Source organism: Equus przewalskii, chromosome 9 (assembly GCF_037783145.1).
Source record: "Equus przewalskii isolate Varuska chromosome 9, EquPr2, whole genome shotgun sequence".
Lineage (NCBI taxonomy): Eukaryota > Metazoa > Chordata > Mammalia > Perissodactyla > Equidae > Equus > Equus przewalskii.
In genome coordinates, this window is record NC_091839.1 from 80010289 (window position 1) to 80036813 (window position 26525).

A 26525-nucleotide genomic window follows, 5' to 3' on the forward strand; every position below is an offset into this window, starting at 1 on the left:
GAATCCTGAATAAGGAGCTGTCTAAGAATACAGTTGCCTCACAGGAACTTTCTATGAATTTTCTCAAACAAAATTTAACAAAGGCCAAGTCCTCTCTTAAGATACTCAAACTTTAAAACCGACCATCTTTTCATCCATTTTTGGGGGGAAGAAAATATCATGCTATAAATCCTTAAAAATTAACCAAATAAGCAAAAACCTCCATATGAAATAAACATTTCAAGAAACTTATAGGAGGTTTCTCTTTTCTGTTGAGTTATATTTCAAATAATTGCATTAGAAGAAAGACATCAGGAGATTAAACACAAAGTCGAGCCTACTCTCTCCCGTCGGATCATTCGAGACTAACCTAAACAACCAGACCAGCCTTCACTCACGATGGGACGGTGACACCCAGTCCTTGCGCTCTCTCCACCCTCCATCAGCCTGCCTGTGGTTCCTGGAGGCGTTAGACTCAGGCTGGGGAATCCCTGTCCTAGCCCTGGGGACAGGCACTGAGAAGGCATGGTCCATCAGGGCAGCCAGAAAGGAGGTCAGTTTTCATTCAGTCGGGTTTTCTATTGCTTCTTAAAGGCCCACAGTGATCATTTCCAGAGGTCTGAGGGAAATGCTGATCCCCTGGAAGAGTTAACAAATAAGCTATGGATACTTTACTAATAGTAGCCCCGTTAATCAACGGGGTTGGTAGAGTTGAAGCTCACATATAAATAAGCCTTTCAGAGTCCAGTGTCTGTGGTTGCCTAAAATAGTAGACCCTATTCCAGGGTCTACTCCAGTGAAAGGGTATGCGTATGAATATGTCTTCAGAGATACGAAGATGGGAACCCCAGCCATCGAGGAGGCTGACCCTTTTTCTAAACCAACTGTAGAAAAGCTATCATTTTCTCTTCTACCTTTTATACCACCATCAGAAAGACACCGCACTCCTTCCGTTCTAGAAGCACGTGACAAGAACAGGCACAAGAGTCTGCTGGCTTTTTCTTGCTGGTGGTGTTCCTACCTGCCTCTCCAGTTTTGCACACGAGTAAGTGAAGACTGAGTGAATACAGAAAGGAAAAATTGCCCTCAAGGTAGTTTGCAGCTTCAAGGAACAGAACAAATGTCAGCGTAGGAAAGGAAATAGCAACTTACTCAGTGTCAAGCAAATGCACTCCGCTGTCGTAGGGACCGACTTGTCGGTACAGGTGAGGGAGCACTCTGCTCACAGGAGAACCACACCGTCTTGGCAGGTGTCTGAGCAGAGGCTGCCGTGGGGTGTGTTCCTCCTCAAACCTTTCATTATGCTGCTCCGACTTGCTACCAAAGGCTGCCTGGGCATGTCGATTCTAGTGAGTTCTGTGCAGCAGTAGGGACTGAGAATATAAAAAGAGACAACACTTCACAGATGTGGGTAATTTCAGAAAAGTGGAGACGAGGAGGGGGCAGGCTGTGGGGCCTGAGGAAAGCATCACTACTATAGTCAGGGACACCTGAAGCTTCCATACGCTTTGCAGACTCATTCATGTGGGGAAGCACACATCTTCTTTCTGTGTTTACTCTTCCAGATTCTCCCTCCCACTTGGGAACTTCTCCGGCTGGATTTTAAAGCTGTGGTTTTAAAGCTGGCCACTCGGACCTCAGCAGATTGGTTTGATCATGACGGTTCCCAAGACAATGACTACACAAAGCAGAGCAGAAATGAGATATTTCTAGTGTAAGCAACATTTTAGTAAAGAAGACGAATTGGGGTGAGTGGACCCCAACTTCTTGAAATTGGAAGTCTACCTGGTTGAGATTCACTGGATAGTTATCTCTCGACTGCCTTTGGCCACAGAAAGGCCCATAGCTGTAGTTCAGAGAAAGCGAAACCCAGCGAAAAGGATCCCATCATAAATCATAAGCCGGGTGAGCCAGCGGTGGAGACGGGGGTGGGGGGGGGGGCTGGTGTGTGGAGCGGGGAGAGGGCTCTGCTTCACCTAAACATTCTGAACTCCAACTTCTTTCCACCTTGCTGAGGGGTTGGCAAACTACAGCCCACAGTGAAATCCAGCCCAATTCTGCAAGCTAACAAAAGTATTCACGTTCTTAAAGGGTTGTGGGAGCAGCAGCAGTGGCACAGAGACCTTATGTACCCACAGAGCCCTCAAATATTTATCATGTGATCCTTTACAGAAAGTTTGCTGACCCCTGACGTGAGTCCACAAGTTCCTAGAGCTTCGAGGAGCTTCGCTGGCCTCTCTGTGAGCAATCTCTGATGGGAGAAGGAAGAGAGTGTGGAGGACGTCGTGGGAGGTGTTAGGACCAGGCCTGGAGAAGCTGTCTGTGCCTGGTGTCTGCGCCCCTTTGGGCAGAACACAATCCCATGGCTGTAGCTACCTGCCAGGGAGAACAGGAAATCAGGCCAGCTCTGGGGCTGGGAGGAAAAGGAATCTGGCTGATGAAAATGCAGGTGTCCCAAGGCACACGAGGTTAACTGCTGGAAGAATTAAAGAGGCAGTCGTTAAAGAGTTCAGGAAAAGGCCAGAGCACTTCAGTCTGAGCTTAGGAGGCTATCACGGTGGTTTCCCAGAAGAGGTGGAAGTCTGATCGTCAGTCATGAAGAGGGTGGGAAAAGCAGGTAAGTGGAATGAGATCGTCAAAGCACAAAGGTGGAAAATGTCAGGCTTGCCCAGGGCATCATATTTAACAAGGAAAGAGGCTCCGTTGGGATGTCTGGAAAATCACTTAGAAAGGTTGGGTTGAGCTGGTGAAAGTATCAGGCCACGGCAGGCAAAAGATGTGGATGCCACCTTTTAAAAATCCTACAACCAGGGATCTTTTTCTGATTTGTATTTTATTTGTTTAGTTTTTGCTCTATGGCAGCATGGTCTAGGGGTCTGGAAATTTTGCATCTTCTTCATAGGCGTCCCGGAGTGAGGGCTACCTTCAGAAGATGGGAACGTTGCAATTTCAAGAAATGAAACGAAATGATAAAAATGGACCCATCTCTTTTTTAAAAAAATCAAATTTGTAAGCCATACATTTACAAGAGTGTATAATAACACTTATACTCAGTTTAAAGAACAATGACGAAATGAACACTCAGGCACCCACCACCCACACGAGTAATAATAGAACATTGCCAGGATTGGTGACACCCACCCACCCCCTTGATCGCATCTCCCTCTCTCCTATTCCCTCCCTCGAAGAAACAGTAATCCTGAATTTCATGTTAGTTGTTCCTTGCTCTTCTTTATACTTTTGTCACCTCTGTATGGATTCCTATCAATATATTGTTTAATTTTACCTACTTTGACCTTTGTACGGATGAAATTGTACCATACATATTCTTCTATGCCTTACTTTTGCTCAATCTGATATTCCTGAGACTCCTTCAAGTTGCTGCTGCTTGTAGGTAGTAGCCAACTCATTCACAGAGTGTGCTGCTCTGTCACTCCCGCTACGCTTGATGGCCATTCCTCTTTCTTTTTAAATTGGACAAAATTTATCCCTTTCAAAGAAGACATTAAAATGAATACAAACAAAACAAAACAACAGGAAATAAGGTGCTGGCAAAGGACACATTGCTCTTTGTTTGCAGAGCGTTTGAAAGGTCCAGCGTCTCTCTCCTTGGAAGTCCTTGTTCTTAGGGGAGTGTAGAGTTGTCACTGCTGTGACATTTGCCTGTACTCTTTTCGGTGGTTTATTTTTTCAGCTCCTGCGTGTTCCGGAAGGCCTCCAGCTACTTCAGAGCCTGCGCCTCTCCCCGTGTCCTTCTCCGCCCAGTTCAGAACGTTCCCAGCACTTTGGTGCTCACAGGTCTCAGACTCAAGGTCAGGACACTTTTCACAAGCCCTTCATAGAAGACTTTCCTTGCATCCCTCAGGCTGCTGAAAACACAGGATTTGCCCTTTATTATCCAGTTCTTTAGCACATAATGTAAGTCTGACAGTGACAATTCTATGCTATTCATCTTCATTATCAGACTTTGTTCTTGAGTCTCTCACTGGCTGCGTTTCAGAAATGAAATAAGCCACTCTCCCTTCAGGTCTTGATTCTGGCTAAGAGGAGGTTCCCAGCTCAGGTGGACACATCCGTCTCCTGGTGCCTCACCGTGGGCATGTCCGTGCCCTGTTCCGGGAGAGAAGCTCGGCTGTTCGAGTCTCCCTATGTAACAGAGTTTTCAAGAGTGTAAACAACCATCTGGTTTCTTCCTACAGAAAGAGACAAGAAAATATTTCTGGGAGTCGTGAATATTCTACTTCTCAAACATTTCTTTGAGCTTCTTTTTCTTTTTGTTGTATATTTCATGGGGAGTTTTCAATTCTGAATAATAATATATGTTTGTCTCATGAGAACAACCTGAGTTGCAAATACTCATTTTTAAGCTTCTCTGCTTAGAGCAATCAGTTTCATAAATTATACATCTGTTACGTGATATGCATTTTCCAACAGGTAGTCTAAAGCCATCCCACGTGAATGCTCATTTTCACATTAAAGTTAGAAGATGCCTGGAAGCCTGATTTTCTGCCTTTTTTTTTTTTTTGGCTGAGAGGCAGATACTCTTCTTTTGAAAACCTTATTTATTCCTGATGGGAAGTTTTATTTCTATCTTCAGAAACATCATTTTAGATTTGTGTAATCAGTTCAGCAAACTGCTGCTTAAAGTGATAAATAACTATCAAATTAAACTTGCAATTAAAGTTTACTAAAAATATAGGTTGCTATAATTTTGTTGGTGATAGATGTACAGAAGTAGACATGATTAATGATGATTACTAATTATGCAGCTGTGTGCACAGCATACAAGTCTCAGAACCATGGGTTGGCAGCTAAATAAGAGCTTCATCCTCGGGAAGCCTCTGTTTCTAGTCAGCTCGTTTCTAGTCAGGACTTTAACACCCCCTCCACCTGCTGTCCCTTAGCTCGACAAAGACACCCAGAAAAACAGAGCTGAATGGCCACCTCATCTCTCCTTTCCTTTGTTGTTGTTTTGTTGACTCTTAGATTCGAGTCTAAAAACAAATGCCATCAATGAGAGAAATGATCAGATATTAATAATGGTATAGAGGGAATCATCTTGTTAAAATTCTGACTTCTTTCTTTCCTAAATTTTGGATGACTTGTCTTGGCATTTCATATTAAAGATGACTCAGTGGTGAGGCTAATGGAAATCACTATAAAGTAAAATCCTTAATATTTGACTTACTGACAGAAGACCTGGGTTTGATGACTTCCTCTGTAACTTGAAATAAGGAAACCTACGAATTAGATACCTCTCAAATTTTTTTCCTTTTTTTTGAGGAAGATTAGCCCTGAGCTAACATCTGCCACCAATCCTCTTCTCTTTTTTTGCTGAGGAAGATTGGTGCTGAGCTAACATCCATGCCTATCTTCCTCTACGGTGTATGTGGGACGCCTGCCGCAGCATGGCTTGATAAGCAGAGCATAGGTCTGCGCCCGGGACCCAGGCCAGTGAACCCCAGGCTGCTGAAGCAAAGTACATGAATTTAAGAGCTGTGTCACTGGGCTGGCCCCAACCATATATTTTTTTTGATTAGCACAAAAATCACACTTTCTCTTTTCTATTCTTTGCTTCTGTAGAAAAGTCATTATTTTAGGAAAAACAATTTTGTAAATAAAACAACAGAGATCCACGGAAGTTATATGAAATTGTCATATCTCAAATTTAGTTCTCATATCCCAATCGTGTGATACGCTAGGGCTCCAATCAATGGGCAAGAACAAGAGGGAAATGGGAACCCACATACCATTCGTCAAGCCGTGCTATAGCGGCATCCCACATACAAAATAGAGAAAGATTGGCCCTGAGTTAGCATCTGTTGCCAATCTTCCTCCTTTTGCTTGAGGAAGATTGTCACTGAGCTAACATCTGTGCCAACCTTCCTCACCAGAAAAAACAAAAGATGGAGGAGATGGGTTACATCGTTTTTAAGAAAAAGGCAGCTTATCCATGGCTGAACTTTTAAGACCACCTTTGACATTATTTGAGTGCTTCGTATTAAGCAACAGAGCTTAAGCAATTTTATTTTAGTATCATGATCATAAAAATCTACAGACTTTTTTTTTTTTTTAACAAAGTGGCTCAAAGAGACGTTGGGGAAGGAAGCAAGATATTCACGACTGAGAAGTGTTCTCAGGGGACCTAGGTCATTTGGTCCCCAGGACACAGTGCTGGGAGATGCCTGCAAGGGGAAAGCTCTAGAGGAATTTGCAGCTGCCGCTCCCTCCCCTCCTGAGGGATGCAGGGCAGACTGCAGGACTGGAGCCAGTGTCAGCGACCAAACCTGCCTGACAGCCACTCCTGAGACGGCCCAGCCCAGCTCCTGCCGTCACGGCTGGCTGGTCCACGGGGGCTGATGGCCACGGTCAGGACCAGGGCGGACGCAGGGTCAGAGCTGCTGACACACGGCCGCTCACGCTTCTGGGGCTCCAGAAATGAAATACATCTTTGGAAAGACATATGACAAAAGGTTTTCCCTTCAACTGCTCAGCATGTGGTACCGAATTTTGGAGGGTTAAAACAAAAAACAACCATTGCTTATCCTCTCAGGCCTTATCAAGGGTTTTATCACATTTTTATAAAACATAGCCTCAGCCCCAAAGCTTTGTTTGCATGAGGGTGTGTCCAGTCCATGGGTGGAAAGTTTCCATAATTCTTTCCAGTCTGTTCCATGTTCCTCCCTCCTTTGTTCGTTAGTTCAGGGTCTCTGTCCATTGTGATCCTAATGTGCTCTAATCCCAAGGATCGACTTTATTTGAGATTTTAAACCTTCAAGGATCAAAATGGTGGGGAAAAAAAATCAGAATTCTTTTGGGGTAGAACCAAATATTTGCCAAATGTGCTTATGAAATGCAAATGAGATTCTTTCCTCACTCAGTCAATCAATCAGTTATATTTGTTAAATGGTTATTCAGCCAATACTATTTCAAAGACACCATATTCCTCTTTTTTTAATCCTTCGATTCAGCAAGTTAACCACAATGACCAATTTTGTGGCTAAAATGGTAACATTGTTTGTGTACTTAAGTCTCTTTCCCACTCGTGGCGTCTCCCGCCTCCTGGGTCCGAGGCAGGTGTCGACAGCTGTTATTCTGTGACGGGGTTTTTAGACACATCAGCACTGTTGGGTGAACAAATGTCTTCATCAGGAAGTCACGAATTGGCTTGAGATAAGGAAACGTCGATTTGAAAACCATTTTCCCCCGGTTTCATTTGCACTGTCTCTTCCTTTAGCTGCTTTCTGTTGGGAATTCTGTCCTTTATGTCGCTGCAAAGCTTGTCCACCTGGCACCCATCACACCTACACACTCCTTTCTTGCACAGAGCAACCATCTTACCATTTTCTAAAAGAAGCTCATAGATTCATGTAGTAAGAGACTAAAGTCAGCATCTGCTCTCCATTCGACAACAGACTTCAGAACACAAAGGCCACGCGTGCCGCCTGCAGGGAGCAGATCAGGAGGCCCCTCTCTTCTGGGACAGGCAATTCTGAAACCATGGGGTCACTCCCCAGATCCAAGATGAGCAGCGCTCCAGCAGCCTGGAGAGCAAATTCCGCGGCTTTCTTTTCAGCACAATGCAAAAGCGTATCACACTGCTGGCAGCCTGCGGCCCACTTTGTAACTTAAAAGCAAATTCTAATTCTTTGAAGACTAAACATTAAAAAAAACCCTCAAACCTAAACAAATTTTAGTCTCTCTGGAAAAGCAATTGATAAATACGCTCAAACTGTGAATATATTTTCATTCTATTAAGCATTTATTCGTTAAAAAATAATATACATTCTGGAAACAGCTCTCCTCTGATGATCTCCCCCGGGCCAGAACACACACATATATTGTGAGGAATCAAGGCCTTGTAGGTGAGAGACATCATTTTGTCAGATGGATGCTTCAGGAAAGAAGATCATGCCAGGAGAGGCATCTATTTCTTTGTTAATTGCATTCTCCACACTATAGTGACCTACTGCGAATTTTATTTGTGATGTGCCGGCTTGCCTCGGATGAGCTGCGTTTCCCGGAATTCCTGTTCCCGCGTATTTCTAGTTAAGGTGGGCTGTCAGAGACATTCTTGTGGGAGACGTGGAGGGTGGAAGTGAAGCAGCAGCCATATTCTAGCCCGCCCGTGCCGTTGCCTGTCTGCTGGCTCACCCCAGTGATGCGACACAGTGGCTGGACTTGCAGCTGCTCCATCTTCCCCTGGGTGCTCCTTCTGCCTCTCTGATCCCTGCCCCTGGTGAACAGAAAGACTTAATTGCTCCCGACATGGTGCTAAGACATTTGCATTCCGGAGGGTGGGAAATAAATCCCATAAAACATCAGGGGCCTGCAACCTCAGTGAAATGTCTAGGGGTCCAGTCTGAGGCAGGTTGAGTAAATGGGTCCTTTCTGAGCCGTTTAATGAATAACCCCAAAAGCTACCAATTATGAGTGGGGCCCAGAACAAGAGAAAGCTCTATGAGAAACCCAAGTTGCTATGCAAGCAGCTCTGCTGCTTGGACCATATGACCCAATGGATCCGATGGTGCTTGAGGGGCAGGCGCAGGCAGGGTGCTGTTTGGAGCGTTTTCAGGCCCTTAAATGAGTTTCACAATGAGGATCCTTAGGATTTTGGAATAAAGCCCTACCATCTTCTTTTAAGAAATAGCTTTTGTTTTGCTACTGGGTTTTAGTGAAAATTGAATGCGTGGTCATGGGTCACCAAGTTACCCTGTGACCCAAGCTACCTGTTACTAGGTGTTGTCTGATCCACTGAGCCATAAAGTTGAGCATGCACAGAAGTACTTCGTTCGCAAGTGGGAGTGGTATGCCTGAACTTGGCTTCGGGCAGAACCTGAAGACACAAGTATGTTGCATGAGTAAGTGACCCGCACATCCACAGCCCCTGCTTCTGATCCTTTGTCTTCTCTCTCTTAACCTGCGCCCGTGGCCTCTTGAGGAGCTGTCTGTGCCCGGGTGATGGAAGAAGAAAAAAGTCAGGCCTCGTCTACAGGTGGTTCTGCACAATAGGCTGATGTCACTCAGAAGCAGACAGCTAAAACCAAAATGGACCGCTGAAATACCACAGCCCACTCTGGGCTGGCCCTGAAGGACAGTGCTGAGGGAAACGCTGCCAGCGCACAGAACTTTGAGCAGTGCACCTGGCTGTCCAGTTTGCTTAAGAGAGATGTCCAGAAGTACAGGTCTATACTAATTCACCGACTGTGGCTAATATTTGCCTGGAAGGTGAGAGATTTGGAAGAAACATGATGAAAAATTGATGGCAAAGTTCTGGAGGAGAAGTAGGTTGACAGATCTCTCCAAACAGGCAGGACGTGTGAAGATATTTATGTTCTCTGAGAATGCTCACCAAAGAAACTCAATAGAAGAGTATTTTAATAATCAGCTGCATAGGATGAGCCATTTTGTGGGCATCAGTCAACCTTTTTCCCCAGAAACCCTGCCATTGGCAAATTGGCCCATGAATAAAGTGGCCACGGTGACAGAGACGGACGTTATGCATGGGCTCAGCAACACAGGCTTCTACTTACCAAAGCCCAGCTGGCTATGGCTGCTGTGGAGTGCCCAACCTGCTAACAGCAGAGGTCAACACTGAGCCCCTGACATGGCGCCATTCCAGCTGGCTGCCTATTGGCAGTTGATTCTATGGGATCAGCTCTGTTCCCTTAGGGAAGGGGCAGCGCTTTGTTTTTACTGGAAGAGACACTACTCTGGATACAGATTTGCCTTCCCTGCACACTGTGCTTCTGCCAAAACCACCACCAAAACCATGTACAGAATGACTTATTCACTATCTTGGTGTGTCACACAGCACCACTGCTGACCAAGGAACTTATTTCACAGCAGATGAGGGACAGCAACTGGCTCATGGAGTTCACTGGTCTTACCATGTTCCCCATCACCCTGAAGCAGCTGGCTTGAGAGAATGCTGGAATGGCCTTTTGAAGGCTCGGTTGTGGTCAGTTGTCCAGGATAAAAAGTGTGCTCTAAATCATCATTCAATGTACATTTCCGCTTCTCCCATAGCCAGGATTTGTGAGTCTGGGAACAAAGGGTGGTTATGGGAAAAGCTCCTCTCACTATTATTCCTAGTGATGTACTAAACATTTGCTGCCCATCCCTATGGTATTAGGTTCTACTGGTCTAGAGGTCTTCGTTCCAAACAGAGGAATGCTTCCACCAGGGAACCCAGCAATGATTCTATTGAACTGGAGGGTCCCTGGGCACTTTGACTCATGCCGCTGAATCAACAGGCAAAGAAGTGAGTGATTGAACCTGGACTGCTTCTACACAAAGAGGTAAGGGCATATGTTTCCAATCTTAACAGTCCTCGAGGCTGCCTCTCAGAATTCCCACATCCTATGATTAAGCTACATCAACTCAATTTGAAGGACTGCTAATGGCCTGGACCCTTCAGGAATGAAGACTTGGTTCACCCCACCAGGCAAGGGTCCATGACGAGCTGAAGTGTTTGCTGAAGACAAACGCATATGGAATGGATAGTGGAAGGAAGTAGTTATAAATCTCAGCTATGACCACAGGACTAGTTACAGATATAAGTACTATAATAGTTATATTCATTTCTTGTTATGATATGACTATATATGTATGCATATATAGTTTTATATAGTTATAGTTATATATACATGCATATAAAAGTATTTTTATATGTGTGCATTTAACCAAATTATTTTTACGTTTGTCCTCTTTCGCATTCCCTTATCATCTGCCATAAATGTGTTCATAGTGTTAACTTAACAGCTCAGTGTAGGAGTCATAGGGCAGCAGAGGGGAAAGTAAATCAGCTAGGACTACAACACGAATGGACACCACCCAAAATCAAAGAAAGAACCTGCGATCCTCTTCTGGGGAGAGGTTAATGTGTGCGGGGCTGCACCTGGGAGAGATGTATGGTGTTAGGCGGAGCCACGACTCTGTTGTTACCTTTGTGTGGAGATGAAGTATGACTTAAGAGATGTATATGAGTGCCAAGTGGGCAAGGGTGACTTTGTAACGAGGGAACTTGAGCAGCCTGAACTCTGTTTCCCAGAATTCCCTCTCCTGTATGCTTCTGGAGAGAGCTGGCTGGGGGAGACATCCCTGTGTAAAATTTGGAGGGGGAAGCGAAGCAAAGCTCATGCATGTTGTCCCTTCTCTGCTGTCTCACCTCCTGCACCAGGCAGCAGCTGGGCCTGTAACTGCTCTCGCCCCTTCAGACCTCCCCAGCTCCTCCAACTCTTGGGCCAGGTGTGTGTGTTTGGCCCTGTGATAAAGGGCCCTGCTCCTGCAGGACCCCCACGCAATCAGGTCAGGGGCAGTTAGAAGTGATGGGAGTTGCAGTCTGTCCTTGTGAGCCACAGCTTGTACCTGTGGGTTCTGGCTTCTGCTGGCTCTTCCTCATTTTACATCCATCTTTCTTTCCTGACAGCCTGTCCTTGGACTTCAAGCTCCAGCTTCAGATGTGAAGACAACAACTTTACAGACATGACTTAACCACACCCCACAATTATGTAAGGTCAAATTCCTATAAGTATATGATATGTATGTATATATATACACATTCCAGTGTTTCCACTTCTGTCATTGAACTCTGACTAAGACAGTATTCTGGTTGAATGTTACATTGAAAAGTTTACATTCTCAAAAAAACCTTCAGTTTTATTGAGATATAATTGATGTACAATAAATTGCATGTATTTAGATTGTACGGTTTGATGTTTTGACATATGCATACACCCATGAAACCATCAATATAATCAGGAGGTTGAAAGTACTCATCACCCTCAGAAGTTGACTTCTTCCTCTTTCCCATCACCCCGTCTCTGCTCCTCGTTCCCTACTTCCCCAGGCAACCACTGATGTGCTTTCTCTTAGTCTAGATTAGTTTGCATTTTCTAGACTTTTGTATAAATGCAATCATACAGTATGTGCTCTTTTTTGTCTGGCTTATTTCACTCAGTGTAATTATTTTGAGATTCATCTGTGTTGTTACGTGTTCATTCTAAAATAGTTTCTTCTGAAACGTTAAATTCTTAATGAACAGCATTTCGTTTAAGTATAGGTCAATCACAAACATTTAGACGCAGTGTGACTGGGCATAAATCAGAGAAGCAGAAACCCAGGCCACCAGAGGTGACGTGCTGGGAGCATTTCCTCCGGATCTAGAGGTAGCATCATTACCTCACCCTCACTGTCAACTGGAGAAGCATAAGGTTCTCTGGAAAGAGCTTTGAAAGTCTGGACTCTGCGTGAAAAAGAAATCTTGGCCAGTGGAGCAGGGCTGGACCACACCATCGACAAAGGTAATCTAGGAGACCAGGGAGGAAATGGGATACCCCCCACTGAATGTTTAATGTGGCATCTTCTGAGGGACACATGAGATGACATCAGCCTGAGTAAAAATGAGTTGTTCTTATTCTTACCTTTCTTCAGCCCCACAGTGGCTCCTTTGCATAGTTTTGCTGTATCTGGTTTTCTCACACGTTGCCCAGATAAGCCGGGAGTGACAGATTGCTCCACAGGGTCCCTTGAAGCCTCCAGATATGAGTCATGGAAAACAACATAATGTAGTGGATATTTGACGAAAAGCAAGCGATCTGGATTTTAACCCAGATCTGATACTTATTTACTAGATGTAGCACTAGGAATAAGTCAGATTCGCTCTCTGAGTCTCATTTCCTTAGCTGTAAACTGAAGAAACTGGATTACTTGATTTGGAAAATCTCTTAATTCTCTGTATGCAAGAGTGGGATAATAAAGGCCTAGAGGATTAACAGGTATGATCATGCCAAGAACCATGTAGATAGCGTGAATCAAATCCCCGTTTGTAGCTGGAGGCACTACAACGTTCCCATCCATCCATCCATCTATCCATCCATCCAATAAATATTTAGCAAACGCTAATATATACTACACGACATTGTGCCTGGCAGTGGAGACAGGAAAGTGAATACGATCCAGCTCCTTTCCTCGAGATGCTCACAGTTCACTGAGGGCAAACAAGGTTATACATACCTAATTACAACATCTGATAATTTCAGTAATAAATATGTCAAGAACAGAGATGGTGTTTTGGTAATATCTTGATCCTCAGAATCTTATACAGAATAAGAGGAGAATAATGGTTTTTTTGTTGAAATAACTCAATAGGAGTACGTTTAGGGCAAAGGGCATTTCAGAAAGGGCTACATGGAATTATGGGAGGGAGGGACTGCAAATGTTAATCTCAAGCATTGTCCTTATAGGAAACTCAAGGCCACTCTTTTTCCTTGGCATGTCTTAATGCCAGTTAAATATTTCTTACTTGTACTAATTACTGCAGCGGCCTTTACTTATTTATTTATTTTTAAGATTGGCACCTGAGCTGACACTGTTGCCAATCTTCCCTCTCTCTTGTCTTTTTTCTTCTTCTCCTCAAAGCCCCCAGTACATAGTTGTATATTCTCGTTGTAGGTCCTTCTGGCTCTGCTATGTGGGACGCCACCTCAGCATGGCTTGATGAGCAGTGCTAGGTCCATGCCCAGGATCTGAACCGGTGAAACCCTGGGCTGCTGATGTGGAGCACGCGAACTTATCCACTTGGCTACCAGGCTGGCCCTTGCAGTAGCCTTTAGAAAGACGAAGAGCAAAGAGAAGAAAATCCTAATTCTATTCTCTATAGAGCTAAACAGGTAGCCACCAATTCTCCTATTAGGCATGGCCCAACCTGGGAAGCCATCAACTGTCTAAGCAAAGGAGACATTATTTCCTTTGGAATTGGCCAAATTTAATTAATCCAATGTTATTAACTTACACTTTTAAATATAAAGGTGATGATTTTAAACCTGAGGTTCATCCTCATAAAACAAGTATATATTTTTGAGGTTTATTTCATAAACACTAAAGTGTTTATTAATTAGCATCTAAATTCTCCAGAGATGGTTTTAAATCCACACGTTTCTGTTTCAAAACATTTCTCCTTTATTCTTTTCCATTTTATCAGAATCAAGCAGCTTTAGGTGAACTGATTAAAAGAGAAGAAACAGCTTCTACCAGCAGAGAAACCCTGACCATCGCTTCTCCATTTTGTCCTTAACTTTACAGTTGAAGATGCTAGAAAATAAACAGCATATGCATATTTCAACAGTTTAGCTTTAAGTGTTTAGCTGTTCAACAGACCTGGCTGAAGTTTGCTCCTCTATCTGACTTCCCCGAAGCCAGCAAGCTGGGTCACGTGGCTGGCTGACCTCCCAGCACCACCTACCTCCACTCCACGAGATGCCATCAGATCCCACCCAAAGGAGCCAGTCGTCCCCAAGAAACAATGAGCAATTCTTACAAGACACAACTGGCGCTCTGTTACTGTGGCACAGGAAGGCTTGATAAGATCTCCCAGCCACAGCATTCTTTTGTGTCAGCAGACGCAAGTGGGATGTTCCTCCTGCAGCTCTTACAGAGCGAGAGGAAGTAGGCTCTGAAACACAATGTTCATTGAAATTGGCTTTCATCTGAGGAATCCCGTGGTGGCTCCTGCTTCGAGATGTGCATTCTGTCTGCAGCTGAGCTCCCTGATGCATTTCCGCTGTTTGTTCTGGGGGGAAGGCAGCACCTTTATGAGACTCACTCTTTTACTAGGTAAAGGGCATTGCATTGTGCTGGGCAATGCAGTCCGTGTCAGGATGTCTCCAGTGAGTCTGGAGCCTAGGAGGAACATTAAAAATAAAGTAAGAAAACAATCCAGGCCTCCGCCATCCTGGCTCCCTGATGAAGCCTTGGTTACGTTAGCGGAGGAAGACAAGGTTGTCCTGATGACCCCCGGGACTGCAGGAGCAGGAATTCCACTGTGGACACAATGCCACAGGCCACAAGTGAGGGAACAGTGTGCCATGGGCCCAACAGAACCACTCAGAAGCAGTTCGGCTCCATTGTCCATTGTGGGGCAATTCTAGCTCTTACAGGACAAAAATGGGGAGGGAGAAGTAATCCACAGTGTCAATCCTAGGTTAGAAGTTTCTATCCCACTGTCCTGGTTTTCTAATTTAGCATTTCATCTTCTTTTCGGGGAAAAACATCCTGAATCCAATAAAGACCCTCTCTGGTTAAGACGATGTCTAAATCAGCACATAGAAGAACAAGTCAACTCTGTTGAGATCACCTTTTCTTTTTCTGTTGAGGACACCTCCTCTCGTCTCTCACTGCCCTTCTCTGCTCCACCCCATTGGGCTAACCAGCTTATACTGCAAAGGGACTGAACAATGAAGTCTCAGTATGGAAAGAAGAGTGAACACGATGGTTTTTCACCTCCATGACACTTTAACTCTGCGTATATTTTTAAACTCTGACTCTCAAAATAAGCTGGCAAAGTCAGGTCGGCACTGGCTGCATCAGCAGTAGAGGGAGTCACTGGAGAGACAGAACCCGGTGAGAGACTCTTGACCCTCGTAAAGAGCTGACAGCAGGACATGAAGGAAAACTCATGTGTCAGGTTCCTGGCCCGGGCCCTAGACTGGTGGACAAGCTATCCATCTCCAATCTGACCATCAAGGCTGGCTTTCATCACCACCAGAGGATGAACATCCAGAGGACTAATGTCTTGGTGTTTACCTGAAGACAGATGTGACAGATAACAAGAAGATACCGTTACTGGAAAACCTAAAAAACCTGGAAGTTGTTTCTTGGAATCCAGTGTACCTACTCTAGTCTAAAAAGAACAGACGTCAACTTGTAACTGATGCAGGACGTTGACGAAAATAACAACCCAGGCAGTTAACCTTCCCAAGAAGGAAGGAATTGAAGAAGGACCGAGAAATCCAAATTCCAGCTAAACCTCATGAAGAAGACCCAAAATTGCTCTCTACATGGCTTATCTTTAGCTGTGCTAATATTAGAACTCTTGGATACCTGGAAATTTTGTGGAATCTTCTTTGTAACATTCTCGGGAAAAGATTTGCCCAAACCTAGGTGTAGCAAAAATTTCTGGTGCCCTTTCCCCTACTTCTGACTTGAGTAGCTCATCCCTGATCACAATGTGTCCCTAAAAAAGAGAGTTTATATTAGTGACTGGCTTTGGGTAGAAAGAACATATGAAGCTATCTCTTCCTCAATCATCCCCTTCCTTCAAACCTGGTTAAAAGAATAAAGTGAAATTAAAGGATAAAATAAAATGGATAATTAGTGGCCAAAGCTTTGTAAAGGGGATTCCTGTATTTAGTGAGATATTCTGGGGTTCTTCCTAATTTTAAGATTCTATGACTTTAAAAGTCCCAAGAGAATAATGCTGGTGCATATAATTTCTATCGGTGTTCTCTGGGTTAGGACCACATAAATAACATCCAGAAGAGATGTCACATATTAGATTAGAGCACATCTGATTCAGTTCATTTTAATTCAGGCAAAGAGTATGTGCTGAATACCTGCTGTGCATCCAGGACTATATAACTTGCAGCAAATAAAAGATACATCCCTGCCCTCAAGGACACTGCAGTGTGGTCTTGAGGCAATCATATAAGCAGATGATTTCAGTATGACATAGCATGTACCCAGGTTAGCATGGGCCCTGACGAGGGTCCTAACTCACCTTCTGAAGGAACAGGAAAGGCTTCTGGAGGAGGTAATGCCTGAGACGACGCTTAAAGCTTGAGAAGTAATTATCTAGGTGAAGAAGATGGGAAGGGATTCCAGATAGGACCAACATGAGAAAGGTAAGGAGGCCTGAAACCAGAGACACGTTTGAAGAACTACAAGTGACTCAGTGCTTCTGAAATGTTGAAAACAGGGCAGAAGCCGTCAGGGCCCACCTGCAAGGTGTAGGTGCGAGGACTGTCCTGAGATCTTACAGCTTCTGTTAGGATACAGATAAAGGAAATCAGAGCAGGATGTAGGTCTTAACACTTTCTGATGCTAAGAATCCGGGAATTAGATGGTGTGAGGTTAGGGATCAAAGGAACTGAAAAGGCCAGGCTGAGGTTATGCTAAAATCAAAAGATTTACTTAAAGGTGATGAAAAGCAACCAGAGCTGAAGGCAGAGGTAAAACGTTATTGGTATCTTGGTTGGCTATGGCCTCTTAAGAGAACTTTAAAGAGCAGTAACAATGTGACTCATTTTTTCCCCCTTAGAAGCAATCGACAGGACATCTACAAAGCCTGGATCCTGACTGCAGTTCTGTGCACCTAAGAATAAATGAGAAAGAAACCAGAACACAAGAGAAAAGGGAGAGAGAGAAGATCAAACTCCGCAGGATATGTGTCAAATATTTTTAGTGACCTCAAATTATGGGATTAAAAATGGAATGAAAAGGAAGCAGTTTTGAAGGTAGATGATTGAACACAAGCTCTTGAACTCACTCTATAGGAGGTACGAAAGCAAAGAGGATTTAAGTTCATGTGTATTTAGAAAATCAGAAGCAAAGGGGAATATTGGAGCCATTCTTTGGTTGGGAAACTGATAGAAATTACTGTTATTGAAATAATTTTAGAATAAGGCAGAAAAGACTTTTATTAAAACAATAAAGACGTGAGTCCACAGGGCCTCAGGAGGGAAAGGGCTGAATGGTTCCTCACTGCCTCCCCTCCCCTTTCTTTCTTCCCAAACCCCATCTCTTAATGACCTAGCGAGGTCAAGAAGCAGACAGCTCTGGAGCAATCAGGGCCAGCTATATAATTTGCAAGACCCAGAACAAAATGAAAAGGCAGAACTTATTCAAAAAGCGGAAAATAACATTCTATTAGAGGTATTAAAATATAAAGTTTTTTCCTTTCTTCCATAGTCTTTCTGTTGACTTGTCATGGTGTTTTTAAATTTTTTATTTAATGCCATTATGAATAAAGAAAATTAAATTTTAAATGATTAGCATGAGTTTTACCATTCATCTTTATAGGGTGCATGCCAGTCTTAAATATAAGTATAAAAGCATTCAACTCGTATGTAGAAACATCAAAACTACACAACTCCTATTTTGTAGCTCACACATGCATACGTGTTTTGTTCTTACCAGCAGAGTGGAAATGCTGCAGAATACCAGCTCAGCGGTTTTTATTTCACTTCCCAATACATGTACCTTCTACCGACACTCTCTTCCTTCAACTTAGAGGTGAGTAAGGGAGGACTCAGGGGGAGGCAACTCTGGATCACAGTCCCTTTCTCTTTCCTTGGTGTCATGAGTTCTAGCAGATGTGATCGGCTAAGACAGGGAAGTAACGTGAGTAAGAAAGAATATGAGAGTTCCTTGGTTGTTTGCGGTTCTTGGAACTCCCTTGTCTTCTATCTGCATTTGAAGCAGGTTCTCATGCAAAGGAAAGCCTGGCTTCCTGGGTTGTCCGACCACCCCTCCCCCTTACTCACTGAGGGACCTCACCACTTGCTTTGAGTCTCAGCGAACTCCTGTGCATCATGGCTCAGCCTGAAGGCTGGGCTCAGGGGTCATCGTGAACATGAATGAGAATGAGGGCAACAAGGAATCACAGCAATTGTGCAAAGAGTATGTGTATCTTTTCTGCTTGTGCACATGTTCAATTGTCCTATATGACTTCACTTAAAAACACCAGTTCAAAGGTAAAACTATTAAGAATCTGGAGGCCAGCCTGGTGGTGCAGCGGTTAAGTGCGCACATTCCGCTTCGGCAGCTGGGGGTGCGCCGGTTCAGATCCTGGCTGGGGACATGGCACCATGTGGCAAGCCATGCTGTGGTAGCCATCCCACATGTAAAGTAGAGGAAGATGGGCATGGATGTTAGCTCAGGGGCAGTCTTCCTCAGCAAAAAGAGGAGGATTGGCAGATGTTAGCTCAGGGCTAATCTTCCTCAGGAAAAAAGAAAGAATCTGAAGATGGCAATAGCAGAGCATCAAATCAAGCCTGAGGCCCTCCTACGCACCTGTGTGACATGCCCAGGAAGCCAGCCCTGGGAGTAATGGACTAATCTCCTCACTGTCTCTTAACTATTGTCTAGAGAAACTGCTTCTTCCTAGTAATTATTTCTTATTTTGACCACAGAGCTAGCTTAGAAAAACTTTTGGGATCAGCAAAGTTTCCCCTAATTTATAACCCCAGCCTCGTAGAAATAAGGCAGGGAGGCTAACAACAGTGCAATTTATCACCCAACCTCATAGAAACTAGGCAGTAAGATTCACCAACTGCAGGGAAACACACCTGGAGAAATAATTTAGCTGCCTGAGTTGAAGACTTTCCACTAAATGAGAGATGAAGATTGAAATGATTTGAGCTAACATCTTAATGCCTATTACCAATTTTAACCCCACTCACTCAAGATCCTACAACAATGATCTGTGTAGCTTAGTCCATTGCCTATTTTTCATCTTGGGTACTGGAAGTTCAAGCCCAGAGGGCTCCCTCGTCAACCAGGAAGCAAGACGGATGGAAAAGTGCAAGAGGGAGTGGGCTAAAGGTTGCGTTTGGATTCTTCAGTGTGGGGCATAAGAAACTGGGACACTCCGGTGCATTCCGTAGGAGATCGTTGAGATGAGTAAAGATTGCCTCTTTCACCTCCTCTGAGTTGCAATGGCACCATTTTCAGAAACACTGCCTTGGAATGTGACTCACTTTAAAGAAATTTCTTGGCAATAATATCCATATCTTACATAGCTTTTTTGTATATGTCAACTAGCATCTATGACTTTGTGGATGTTAAGCTAGGATGTCCTGAGGAAAAAGAGTTGGTACTGAAGTCCCCAGCATAAGGCATGCGGGACACATTTCCTTACCAGAAGAAATGGGAAGGCACTCATCCAGGAACTCATAGAAGACACCGCAGACGATGTTGATTGGCAGTTCTAGCCTCCGCATCTGGAGAATTCTTTATAGCCAAATTTTGATAATGCGTGCTAAAGGAGAAAAAGGAAAGAATAGATTATTGAAAACCATGCGTCATTTACAAACTTTATTTTCAACAATTGTTTTTTACTGTCATTGTTCTATCAAAATTTTCACCCAACTTATTAACAAAGAATCAATTTAGTTTAATTTTTTCTTATGTCTTCTGCTGACCCACAGAAATAAATGTCAAAGATTAGGTCAGAGCATTGTTGGGTAGCCATCAACAAACAAAGGATAACAAATGAATAAACTGTTTCTACGAAAAAGTGACTGATCTTCTTTGACCCTACACAACTACATCATACAACTACAGGAGCTCACAAAGAACAAAACCGGAGCGCCGAGCCTGGTCGCTTGAAGAATATTTATTCCACTCAGCACGCACCTTTTAAATTCCAAGTCATACTTTATTATAGAAATCAGAGTTCTCTCAAAATTGGCAAGGAGTAATTGGCTAGAAACTAATCATTGATTCTTTAGCTTTTTTTTCCCTGAGCCATAAATTGTAGACACAAGGCCAAGTCTCAATGATTGTCGAAGGAAAGTTTCTGAAAGGTCTGTTTTATTGAGTCAGTCCGTAAGGAAAAGCTTCACAAAATGGATGACCTGGTTTTGGACCTGTTTTTTGTTTGTTTGTTTGTTTGTTTGTTTCAAAGATTGGCACCTGAACTAACAACTGTTGCCAATCTTTTTCTTTTCTTTTCTTTTTTTCCTTCTTCCGAGAGCCCCCCAGTATATAGTTGTATATCCTAGTTGTGAGCTCCTCTGGTTGTTGGACTTTGTTTGATAAAAGCCTGAGAACCTTACTTGAGTGGCAGGAACTCTCCCTGGGGTACAACCCTACTTTTAAATTTAATTGAATTAATAATGATTGATGTTAAGAATACCACAAGTTCATCTGACACTTTAGACACAATGGATTATGTTTGTGCTCTCTTGCTTATCAGAATCAAAGTTGGCTACTGTACTAGGCCCTCTGATTTGTGGCTTGGATCTAGAAAGCTGGAGGCCATAAGTTCTAAGATTCATATCAACTGATCTTAAACTCCTCACCACATTCCCAAGGAATCACTTTAAAAAGGTATGGATACTGTATTCAGTTTCCTCCCAGTTAGAGAAGATTTGCAATGCCATTTGCTCCCCCATTTTTGTACGGTAACATTCATTGAGGGTCTGTGATAACCCCAGCTCTATGCTAAGCACTATTCAGGGATGAGCTTTATTGACTCAAAACTCATAAAGCGAGTTCTGATACTCACTTGCCAATGAGAAAACAAGGACTCAGAGGATAAATGTAGTTTGCTAAGACACTCATCAATAGAGCAATGGAGATGGGGCAAGACCCCCCATAGGACTCTCTCACGTAGGAGCTGGAGTTTTCACTTATTATCCTACAATGAACCTATTTCATTGCACCAGAGGATGCTGTATTTGATAGCATCAAACAGGCTTGGAATAATACATTTTCAACACACAGATTACTGAACTGGATAGACTTCTTTAGGTCCAAATTGCTGCGATATGCTACCACAAGAGCTCAAAAAAGTCAAATCAGTAAAAAGAGGGCAAAGGAAACAAAACACTGGTTCTGAACAATGACACATGCTTGGAGGAGCTGAAATGTGGTCAGAATGATGAAGAAAAAACAGAGGAGGCAATGGGTCCCCAAAAGGAGTGGGGTAGCCTACTACACACATGCTTGAGAAGGAAGCCACCAGCAGAATTTTTACTGGGACATGAGTTTCTTGTCACTGCAAGTACTTCCTCACTATTACATCTGAGAGTGGATCACCAATATGAAATGCCCAGCCTTCCAACAGTAAAAAATCCACTCTATTTCCTGCCTCTCTTCCTCCATTCCTTCTCATGCCCAGTCTGCTCGGAATAAAATTAATCTCTCATCTAGACCACAGATAAAGAGTTGACATACCACTTGTTGAAAGTAGTTAATCTCCAGCCTATAAATTCACAAACTAAATGTTAGCTCCCAAATTGTCATGAAATTAACTAAATTCTCATCAGCAAGAGTCAAAAGCTTAGGGTTAGTCTTCATTAGGCAGGACGGTACATCCAAATGGCACTGTTATTCCTGGTAATGTTTCTCTCATATTTTGCTAAATACGAGAGTTTTTAGGATTGAGAGCTTTCTCTGGAATGTTATTTTCTATTGAAACCAAGAAAAACGAAAAGACACATAAATTATAGGTGCCCCAGTTTTGATGAGTAAAACAAATATTGAAGCATAACACTTACAAGCCTGAGAACCTTTTGAGAAACTTCCTTTTGACTTGAGGAAGGATAACAGAACAAGGGTAATTCCTGGTGACTGAAGGCGGAAGATACTTTATTGCCAACTGTCTGCACATGGATCAAATCCCTCTAATCCTGCTGGCTGAGAAAGTGAGCCCTAAGGCGGGCGATTTCACTACATTCTCCCACTCAGAAACTCTGTTAAAACAGAAGCAGAGGGATTTGGGAGTGAAAGGCCTTATGTTCACATAGTCAGCTTTTATTTTCATAATTAAACTTACTTTTATTGGATGCATGACCTCTTTTAAAGAAAACATAATTCATATTTACTTTAAATCTTTAGGTCCTGAAATTGTTTTTAGTAAAAGATAGTGAGTGTTTAAAAGGATTAGATCAGTAACAAGAGAAAAGGTTTTGTTTTTGTTGGATGATGCTTTAGATTACAAGATAGATATATTTCTATGGTCAGAGGGGGTTGAACCTGAATTATTTTTTAAAACTTGAATATGGGACCGTTTTCAACACTGCTTATAGCAATAATACCATGGAAATATGGAAATAACTCAACTACAGCATCTAGTGTGACTTGTTGGATTTTTTCATCCTCCGTGTCTTTGAATGATAATGTTTAGTAAAGTCACATTTCATTGTGGCTGACAATATCTTAGAGCACAGAGCTTAACAAAACAAAGCTGCAAAAAGAGTTTTGGCTTTGCTTTATATTTCATTTCCTTTGCATAACTTATTGTTTACAAAGATGAAGTGCCTTCTGACATTCCTTAGAATATAGAATTCATTTGCCATTAGTAGACATTTATACAAGAGTCAGTGAACAAATGACACTGTAGTTCTTAACAATGATTAAGTAGCCCATTTAAAACAGCCTTCACTTCTTTCACTTTTGGAGTAAATTAAGCTTGAGTTAAGATGGCTCGATTATTCAAAATTATACTCAATTTTTTTTTTTGCATTTTGACTCTGAAATATGTATCAGAATTTTCTTCTCATCCATTCTACTTTACACCTAAGATTACCTACTTTTAGGATAAAATTCCCAGTGAAGTCGAACAATGGTCGAAGGGTTGTGTTGAACAGGAAGATCATTGGTTTGCTAGAATTTTGCTATTTGCTGAATAAAAAAGCATTTACTGGATTTTTAAGTGTACTTTCCACTTAAAAAAAAAGCATTTATGAAAAAGTAATAGTCATGTGGGAAAAGAGAAAAATCTGCTCATGGCTGCTTCATCATCTCTACACAGAAGGATAGATAGAGAAAAAGCATGCATTACTTTCCTGGTAATAACTGAGGAAACTAAGAGAAATTCTAACGGAGAATATATCTGTTTTAAAAAAGAAAGAAGAGGCAGGGTTAAAACCATCAAGGATTACTTGCTGTGTAAAAGTCAGCTGCATACACACAATAGCTGAGCTATGCTCCCTCCTGGAGCCAGACCAAGGTCAGAAATTTCAATTTTGATTCCTAACTTATGGGAAATTATGATACATTTTATATGTGTGTGTCCAGATGCACGCAAACCCACCAATTTCCTAATAAAATTAGTATTCTTGCTTATTACTTTTTTTTTAATTAAAAAGAGCATAACTGGAGAAATTCTTAGCTTATAATACATTAGAACACAACCCACCCCACCCTCACTTTCTCCTTCTTTAGGTCAAACTAATGAGTCCCTTTGGAAATCAAAATAGACAGCTACCACCACCATTATAATAAAATTTAGTAAGATACGTGAATACATAACAAAAATACATTTTCATTTTGAAATAAGTTATTTTTAAGACTTTTTCTAGTATCTACTCTCTTAGGGTTTGTCTCACAGCCTCAAGGTCAAGTACTAGCCAGTGTGGATGTCAAGATATTTAAAAATAAGTATATTTAAATCACTACATACGTTATTGATGGGAATGTAAATTGGTGGAAATTTTTTGGAGGGCAACTTGCCAATATCTATCAAAATATCTTCTCTGCTGAGAGACCTCCAGTTTCAGCTCTCAGGTGCAAAGATCTTGGAAGTGGTCGCTCCCATTCTTACACTAAGATAGAGATGACCAAACTAAAATTCAATGACTTTTCTTGGACTTATCAGAGAACTGAGGTCACAGGACAAATTGGCACCCCAAAATTTGGAGTCCAGAGAGTCACAGCTGAGATCTGCTTACCGGGAGCAGATGCCTCTAGAGCTGTAAACAGGTAGAAACACTCAAATGGTAATTGTGACAAATTACTGGAGGCTCAGTGTGGTCTAACCTGAGAGAGAGAAACTCTTGGGAGCCACAGACTTAGGGCTGAAAGATGCAAACTCTCTCTGAGGAGGACGACGTGGGGCCAAAACCCAAGTGGTGAATGAAAAACAGGGACATTGGAGGAATTCAAAGCCAATGGCACCTATTGCTACGTCAAACATTGAACGCAGCCCAACTCCTAGAAAATTAACATAAAACTTCACACCAGAAGTCAGTTTACCTCACTTCCTATTACCCAATGTAACACGTTGACTTTCAACAAAAAATTGCAATGCAAGCCAAGTGTGAGAAAAAATACAATCTGGACAGACAAAGTAAACATCAGAGCTGGACTGAGATATGACACAGATGTGGGAATGATCTGACAGGATATTTAAAATAACCATGATGAATCTATAAGGGAAGAATATGGGATATGGGAAAAGTGGATAACATGCAAGAAGAGATAGCAATGTAGGCGGACAGATGTAAACTCTAAGAAAGAATGAAAACTAAATGCTACAAGGCGAAACACTGTAATAAAAATAAAAAGTGGCTTCGAGAGGCTTAGTGGACTGGATGGATGAGAAAGTGGCTTAGTAGAATGGCCGAGAAAAGAATCGATAGAAACTTCCCAAACTGAAATGCAAAGAAACAAAAGAATGAAGAAAACAGCACATGACATCCAAGAACTGAAGGATAATTTCAAAGAGTGTAACATACATGTAATTGGAATACCAGAAAGACAAGAAAGAGAGAACAGATCAGAAGAAATATTTGAAGTAATAAAGGCCAAGAATTTTCCAAAATTAATGATGAATACCAAGCTGCAGATCCGGGAAGCCCAGAAAATACCTAATGGGATAAATATCAAAAAATATATTGGGGCTGGCCCCGTGGCCGAGTGGTTAAGTTCGTGCGCTCCGCTGCAGGCGGCCCAGTGTTTCGTTGGTTTGAATCCTGGGCACGGACATGGCACTACTCATCAAACCACGCTGAGGCAGCGTCCCACATGCCACAACTAGAAGGACCCACAACAAAGAATATACAACTATGTACCGGGGGGCTTTGGGGAGAAAAAGGGAAAACAATAAAATCTTTAAAATACATATATACATATATATATATATATATATACACACCTGGGAATAACATACTCAAACTGCAGAAAAATCAAAGACAAAGAGAAATTCTTGATAGAAGCCAGAGGAAAAATATCACCTCACCTAGAGGAACAAGGATAAGAATTACCGTGGGCTTCTCCCAGAAACAATGCAAACCACAAGAGAGAGCGAAACACTTCAAGTGTTGAAAAGTGACAACAAAAAAATCTGCCTAGAATTCTATTTCCAATGAAATTATCCTTCAAAAATGAATAAGAAATAAAGACTTTTTCTGACAAACAAAACCTGAGAGCATTCGTTGCCAGCAGACCTGCCCTGCAAGAAACGTTAAAAGGGTGAAAAAGGAGTGAAGACTAAGTATGATTTTACCCCAGAGACATCAGACAAATAGTGCCTCAGCCAGGTGATCAAGTTAACATCAAAGTAATAAGTCATGTTGATTGTAGGAAGCATTGATATGTGGTGAAAATGACGCTTTACCTCTGTGGTCTTCCTCCCCAAACACATAGCTCCATTCTAATCAAGAGAAAAATGTCATATAAATGTCATTTGAGGGTCATTCTACAAAATACCTAGCCACTACTTCTCAAAGCTGTCAATGTCATTAAAAACAAGGAAATTCTCAAAAACTGTTGCAGCCAAGAGAAACCTAAGGAGACACGATGAGTAAATTTAATGCGGTGTCCTGGATGGGATCCTGGAATAGAAAAAGGACATGAGCTAAAAACTAAGAAAACCTGAATAAAGTTTGCACTTTAGTTAACAATAACTTATCAATATTGGTTCATTAATGTAAAATGTACCATATTAATGGAAGATTTTAATAACAGGGGAAAGTGGGTGTGGAGTATGTCAGAACTCTCTGTACTATCTTCACATTTTTAATTAAAAAAACTGTTCTAAAATAAAAGTTTGTTTTTAAAAAATGCAAAAAATAAAGCAAAACAAAACCCTCTTTCAAAGAAACTTTTTAAAAATGCTCTGCTGGGAATTCATTCTATACATGTGCAAGCAAATTCGACTGCAAACTAAATGTCCATCAATATAAGTTTGGTTAAATAAATTACATTATAGCAGTAAAATAAGGTGATTATGCAGTAAATAAGGGAAAAGAAGAGAG

General features: G+C 42.3%; 2 long non-coding RNA genes across 2 annotated transcripts in view; one reads left to right on the forward strand and one right to left on the reverse strand.

The window, feature by feature from the left end:
• Positions 1 to 14354, reverse strand: part of LOC139073429 (uncharacterized) — a 16506-nt gene extending 2152 nt beyond the window's left edge. The window contains exons 1-2 of the long non-coding RNA XR_011522154.1: positions 12405 to 14354; positions 1132 to 1352 (exon numbers count right to left, since the gene is read on the reverse strand). This is a non-coding gene — a long non-coding RNA (uncharacterized lncRNA). The remainder of the gene's footprint in view (positions 1 to 1131; positions 1353 to 12404) is intronic.
• Positions 1342 to 4673, forward strand: LOC139073430 (uncharacterized). Its single transcript, XR_011522155.1, has 3 exons — positions 1342 to 1884; positions 2152 to 2596; positions 3674 to 4673. It is a non-coding gene; the product is annotated as an uncharacterized lncRNA (long non-coding RNA).
• Positions 14355 to 26525: the final 12171 nt, after the last annotated feature.